The sequence below is a fragment of the Callithrix jacchus genome, chromosome 9, assembly GCF_049354715.1.
Source record: "Callithrix jacchus isolate 240 chromosome 9, calJac240_pri, whole genome shotgun sequence".
NCBI classification, from domain to species: domain Eukaryota; kingdom Metazoa; phylum Chordata; class Mammalia; order Primates; family Cebidae; genus Callithrix; species Callithrix jacchus.
This window is the reverse complement of record NC_133510.1, coordinates 48,700,803-48,708,466: the sequence shown is the minus strand read 5'-3', so window position 1 is coordinate 48,708,466 and position 7,664 is coordinate 48,700,803. Positions and strand designations below refer to the sequence as shown.

At 34.1% G+C, this 7,664-nt stretch overlaps 1 pseudogene; it reads left to right on the top strand.

Annotated features, from left to right (window-relative positions):
• The first annotated feature begins 1,242 nt into the window (after positions 1–1,242).
• On the top strand, positions 1,243–1,652 carry LOC118144187 (small integral membrane protein 30 pseudogene; annotated as a pseudogene).
• The last annotated feature ends 6,012 nt before the right edge of the window (positions 1,653–7,664 follow it).

Here is a 7,664-nt window from a genome sequence, read left to right as displayed (position 1 = left end):
TAGAGACAAGGTTTCACCATGTTGGCCAGTATGGTCTCGATCTCTTGACCTGCCTCGGCTTCCCAAAGTACTGGGATTACAGGCGTGAGCCACTGCACCCACCCAAAAAAGAAATTGTTTTAAAGAGTATATTTCTTAGTCATTATTTCTATCCTTATAAACGGAGGCAATATTTTAAAAATCTCAGCAGCACCACTGGTGGGAAAAACTAACTGGGATGCTATCTAAACGAAGGAGTAAAGAGAGGAGACCAAGGGTTAGACATTGTTGTTTGGCTCTGCTAGGCCTTTTAATCCTATGAAGCAGCCAGCAGCTGGGGCACTAGAAGTCAGAGGTCAGAGTCAGGCAAGACTCTGGGCTCCCAAACCTAGGCCTTCTCTCTTAGCCCCAGCCTCCCACTACCGGCCAGCCCCAGACACCTTTCCCACCTGACGTGTTCTCCATAGAGAATTCCTAAAGGGTTACTGGCCAGGAGGCATACATATAGTCAGTGTAGATTTTCTGATTATATTCCTCCACACCCTCATTAAAAGTCTTATTCTGTTGTATTTATTTTAGCGACATTATAAATTAATAACAGGATGGGAACGGTGGCTCATGCTTGTAATCCCAGGCTTTGGGAGGCTAAGGCGGGTGAATCACTTGAGGCCAGGAGTTTGAGACCAGCCTGGCCAACATGGGGAAACCCTTTGCCTACCAAAAACACAAAAATTTGCCGGGCATGGTGGTGCATGCCTGTGGTCCCAGCTACTCAGGAAGCTTGAGGCAAGAGAATAACTTTAACCAGGAGACAGAAGTTGCAGTGAGCCAAGATCACATCACTGCACTCCAGCCTGGGCAACAGAGTGAGACCCTGTCTTAAAAAAATAAAAAATAAAAATAATAATTTAATTGATAACAATTCTATAAACAATTGATTTGAACTGAATCCAGTGGAACTATTACTTTTTTTGATAGAGATGTTTCCTTTAGTGCAACCTAAGGATTTGTTTTAAATTACAATCCTTAATAAGAAAAATAACATTGTTCTGTATTCTTATCATTTGTGTATGGAAAAGATAATTATGTATCAAAAAGAAAGAAAATGCTTTGATTCCTGTAGTGACTGCTTCCAGGAAGGCAGTGTCACATGGAACCTCTCAGTCTCAGCATCCGGAGTTCCAGAAAGGGAACATTTCAAGCCAGATAGAATTCTATATATACCATTTCTTTGGAACCTTCAGCCCTCAAGATTCCAACAGCATGACCTCAGTTTCAACATAGTTGTCCTTGGTTCTCATGTCACTGTTTTGGTGCTCCCTGTTGTTGAAGCAGAAGAAGCCCATAATATAATTGCTCTCTTGTTAGGTGTGGTTCTCAGCGGTACAGGCATTTGTGTTTACTTCCGGATATTTGCTCTGGAAAGATATGGACAGATGTGACTTTGAAAGGCCTACTGAATCTAACCTCAGCCTGAAAACCTCTGTGCTATTGAGGCTAAACCTGAGCTTTGGTGTCTGACAGTTTTCAAGAATCAACAAATAGGGGAGTTTTATATTCTGTATTGTTTTCATGAAATGGGAACAAACAGATATATGTATATATATGGAAAAAGAAAAGTTTTCTTTACATCAAATAATGCACTGAAAAATGCAGCCTTTGATTTGTATTAACTGGTCAGAAGGAAGATCAAAGCAGTAAGATGACTGAAATTTTCATAATATTTCATGGTTTTGGAATTATCAAAGGACATGAAATAGAAGGAAGTTCTTGCCCAGAATTCTAGGAAATCACCACTGTTCACTTGTAATAACTGTCTTCTGAATCTTTGCAATCTTTTCTCCATATTTTTATTAGATTTTTGTCTTGTTATCGCCCAAGTTAATACTGTATTTAGATATCAAATAGCCAAAAAAGGGAACTTTTTAATCTCTGGGGGAAAAAATGTAGAAAAATGTATTCAGTGTATCTAATACTGAAATCAGAAAAGATTTAAAGTCACTGACATGGGAAAGAGATTTAATGTTAAAGAAACTTTATATTAACTGAATAACATCCTCCTGATGAGAATTAGTATATTAAATATAAACCCATTATGTTGTTTAAAAAAAAGAAAATTCATTAATTGCAGTTCAGTTTAAGTACTTTTTAATTGTCAGACAATTAGTTCAGGTTCTTTTTTGGTAGATTCATTTACGTGCTAGGAAACAAAAGATGAACAAGACAGACATAAATATCTAGATAGTTGCTAAATTGAGTTTTCACTTAGAAAATTCTAAACTACTTATAAAAATATTTCATCTTCACTTGAAGAAATTTTATCTTTATATCAGATACTTTACTCAAGTCTATAGATACCAAAATCCTATAGTCAGGCTTGTAAACCTAGAATAGCAGCCAAATTAGTACCAATGTCACTCTAGAATTTAACAGGTATACCATTCCATATAAGATTATAAACAAAACAATATTGTTTACTTTTTAAGTAGAATCTTCTTAAAAATTAATCACTACATTACCATGTTTACTTCTTAGAAGATTTCCTTGCACACATTTGGGTATGTGCTAAATAGAAAACGCCATTATTTTGAGAAATAATGAATGAAAGCTTGCAAAGCTAAAATGAGGGCTTTACAACTCTTTCTGCACCACATTTGAAGCTGAGAAAGAAACACACCAAGCAAAAAATTTGAGGCAGTATCTCAGTGAATTAAGACAACTCATCTACAGTAGAGAATCTATTTTTATAACAGCATTAAAGTGTGAAAAATTTCCCTGTTGCAAACACATTTATTAGTCTACTGAGTTATTAACAGAATCATACTGCATTTTGCTTTAGTAAGACAAACAGTTAATGAGTTACTTGAAGAAGTTAAACACTCGTGTAGAATTGCAAGCCTTAGGTCATATTCCACCATCCAGCTCACTATTATGTTACTGGGAAATTAAGATCTCTTAGAACTGTTCTTTGACTTCACAGTAATAAATGCAGCACAGCCTGAAGTAAACAGAGTGTTCTTTAAAAAGCCGTCAGTTTAGATGTTTTTCATAATTTTTAATACCTATGTTAGGGTCAGCAATTTGGTAAGCAATAAAGTCAATTATCAGCTCTGCCAGTAAATCTCCTGTAACTTTATTTAAAAAGGTCATGCTAACCTAGTACATTGAGCACCTCATGCTCACGAACATCAATGATTTTCCCAAAATATGCTAGTTATTCAAAACTTAATTTCAACTCTTTAATGTTGAAAAATATTATGTGATATCGTTATCTATATGCACACCATGTATCCAGTTCAAAAAATCCATGCCCCACATAACAATGTTTGGTCAATGACAGATTGACCAAATGATAGTGGAAAATAAGATTATTATTTCTTTTACAAATTGTACCTTTTTCATATTTGATTGCACAAATACTTGCTGTTGTGTTACAGCTGCCTGCATAGCCAGTACAGAAATATTCTGTACAGGTTTGTAGCCTATGAACATTAGGCTATACCATACAGCCTAAGTGTATAGTAGGATAGACCATCGAGGTTTGTGTCTATGATGTTTGTCCAACTATGAAATCACCTAACAATAAATTTTTCAGAATATATCCCATTGTTAAGCAATGAATAACTATATATGTGACTTATTCATTAATTAACTCAGTCACTTATTAACTGCCTACTACATGTCAGGCATTATACCACGTAGGGAATACAAAAACAAATAAGATATTTTATTATTTTTGAAGAACACATATCTAGTTGTGGAAAAAACATAAACAGAAAATTCTAATACAATGTGATATAGAAATACATTATTTATAACATTCCTAGAGGTGGCATTGTGCTGGTCTGGACATACAAGTTTTGTCAGGCAGCAAACTGAAGGAGGGATATCCTTCAGATATCCTCCTGTCTTTGTTATAAATTAGTAAGAACAATTCACAAGTGATACTTCTAGCATGATAAAATTTAATGAAGCAATATAACAATTTTAGTATGTGACATATTCATTACACTGTTGTTATTACCAGGTAATTTACATATTTGTAAATTATTTTCTTCTTAAGTATCGTATGTCCATAAGTAACATTAATTCTTCCTTGGTTTTAAGGTTCTTAACTCTTTAATGGCTCTAAAAGTTTTCCAGATGTGATTGAGTACACTCAGGGAGGTATGGCCATAGACTCTAAAAGTTTTTAAAAGTCTTTCTGCCAGCAAAATATGCATAACAAATTTAACAAGCAATTTTTCTGGGTATAAAAATAAAACTTTTTTTTTCTAACTGGCTTCAACTCTGTTTTATCAAATCCTCCTGACTAATCTCTTAATGATACCTCAGAAAAGTCCCATAGATTTTCAGTTGTATTCAGTTATTTTAAATTCAGCCTAGTTTGACCTACTTATGTGTATGAGTGCCCCTTCCCTATCAGTTCCCTATCGGCCACCTTGTGGTCCGAAGGAATTGAAATGGGAAGGGAAACTCCTTCCTTCACATCTAGTTAGAGCTCTTGACAGGTAAGTATGGTAGAGTCTTCTTCAGCACAGGTATACGGAACTATAGAGTATGAACTTCATTATTTGTTTATGGGAAGTCAATGAGTCTATTAAGACTTTTGTCTACCATTACCAATCAAGGCTTTCAGTAATGTGTGTCTTTTGTGAACTCAGAATACACAATTTGTAGTTGTGGTAGTGGCTTTATAACTGTACAACACTGTTCATTCAAGAAAGATTTTTTACTTACTTTATGTCAGACACTATATGATGTAGGTCAAATGATAGCACACATACACACACGATTAGATTTCATTTGGGTGTATCACATTTTAAAAAGGTGAAACCATGGTGCTAGTTTGTAAAAGCAAAATATTTCATTTTTATTGATGCAAAATAAATTTAAGTGATCTAAGCCTCTAAGTATCTCAAAGTCCCCACCAGTATTAATATTTCAGATTGACATAAACTGACTAATACTATTAATAAAAGGAAATGTGTACTGAGTAGGTACTATGCGCTTTTGTGTTGTGATTTATGCATTGCATTTAATCTAGTTAATAATCTGACAAGGTGGTTAGTAATATTATTCATATTTTACAATGTGAAAACTGAACATGAGTGGTCATTACACCAGCTTAACTTTACCTACCTGCTAAGAAAGCCTTGAACTCTCTTTCAAAAGCCAGCTGAGCAAGCCCAATAGGCTGACTGGATACATGGTGTGCATATAGATAACAATACTCTACACTTAATAATTGGTTAAAAGGGTAAATTTCATGTTATGTGTTTTTAACCACAATATAAATAAATAAAAGTTATATGACCCAGTAATATGTAGCCAACAAAATTACACTTTCTGTGAATTTTAATGACATGAAAAAATGCATATGATATAATGTGAATGAAAAAAAGTATTATACAAAACCTGATATACAATATGATAAAAATGATGTAAGATATGCATGTGTGTAAAATTATATATAAGCAAATCCATAAATTCATGTCTATTTTATCGTTGTATGTTACATATAGTAAATAAATACGTGTATATGCATAGGTACATAGGTATTTTTTTTGAGAGGAAGACTCACTCTGTTTTCCAGGCTGGAGTGCAGTGGTGCAATCTCAGCACACTGCAACTTCCACCTGCTGTGTTCAAGTGATTCTCTCCTGTCTCAGTCTCCTGAGTAACTGGAATTACAGGCATGCACCACCACACCCAGGTAAATAAATATTTTGAAAAAAAATTGTTCTTACCTTAATATTCCTAGTCATTAGTTTTCACATATTGATTATCTGACTCTTTTTTCCTCTCCACTTTTTTATATCTAAATACATTTTAAACAATGATGCTAGTTATGCTGATTTTTGTGGTCTTTAAAAGAGGTAAGAAGTGAATAATATCCAGCTTCTCTAGCATTCAAGGAAGCTTTCCAAGAAGCCCATTTCAGTTTTATCTCATGGGGATGCCTGAACATAAACAGAAAAGATTCAGAGCATACTACTACAGAAAATCACAAACCACAAAGTAAGACAGCAAGAGAGGAAGAAATACAGTCTTTACAAACAACCAGAAAATAAATTATAAAATGGCATTAGTAAGCCATTATCTATCAATAAGCACTTTGAATGTTGCCATGGTTTGAATGTGCTGCCTGAAGTTCATGTGTTGGAAACTTGACCTCCAATGTGGAGATCTTAGGAGGTAGGACCTATAGGGAGGTACTTGAGTCATAGGGCACTGTCCTCATGAATGAATTAATGCCATTGTCACTGGAGTGAGTTCCTCATAAAAGGATGAGTTTGGCATCCTCTCGCTCTGTCTATCATCCATGCGATGCCTTCTGCTGTGTTAGGATGCAAGTAGACCTTTATCAGATACCAATCCCTTGACCTTGGACTTCCCAGCCTCCAGAATCATGAGCCAATACATTTCAGTTCATTGTAAATTACACAGTTTGTGGTATCCTGTTATAACAGTACTAAGTAAACTAAGACAAATGTAAGTGGATTGCATTCTCAATAAAAGAGTAATTGAATGGACTAAAAAAAAGACCCCCTCCACCAAGAAAAAAGACCCAACTATATACTGCTTAGAAGAGACTCACTTCACTTTTCAGAACACAAATAGATTGAGAGTGAAGAGATGGAAAAAGATATTCCATGAAAATGTAAACCAAAATACAACAGGGGTAGCTATATTTATATCAGATAAAACAGACTTTACTTTCTTAAAAAACTGTAAAAAGAGGCAAAGAATGTCATTATATAATAATAAAGGGGCCGATTCATCAATTGTAAATAACAATTGTAAATCTATATGCACCCAACATTGGAGCCCCTAAATATATAAAGCAAATATTTAAAAATCTGAAGGAAGAGATAGATTACAGTATAATAATAATAGAGGACTTCAAGTCCTATTATCAATAATGAACAGATCATCCACATAAAAAATTAATAAGGAAACATTGGACTTGCACTGCACTTTAGATCAAATAGACCTAACAGACATACAGAGCATTTCATCCAATAGCCACACAATTCACAGTCATCTCAAGCACACACGTAACATTCTCTATGATAAATTATATGTTAGACCACAAAACAAGTCTGAACAGATTTAAGAGGATTGAAACATATCAAGTAACTTCTCTGACCACAATGGTATGAAACTAGGAATAAATAACTGGAGAAGTTGTGAAATTCAGGAATATGTGGAAATTAAATAACATGTTCCTGAACAGCAAATGAGTCAAAGAAGAAATCAAACGGGAAATTAAAAATTATCTTGAGTTAAATGAAAATGGAAACACAATACACAAAAGTTTATAGGATGTGGCAAAAGCAATTCTAAGAGGAAAATTTATAGCAATAAATGTCTATATAAAAAAAAGAGAAAGATCTCAAACAATCTAATGTTATACTACAAGGAATTAGAAAAAGAAAAATAAACCGAGTCTAAGGTGAACAGAAGGAAAGAAATAACCATGATCAGAGGAGAACTAAATAAAATAGAGACTAGAAAAAAATAGAAAAATATAAACTATACTAAGAATTGGCTTATTAAAAACAAAATTGATAACCATATCTCTAGCCTAAGCAGAAAGAGAAGAAATCTCAAATAAAATCAGAAATGAGAGACATGACAACAAATGCCACAGAAATAAAAATAATCAAAGACATTACTTT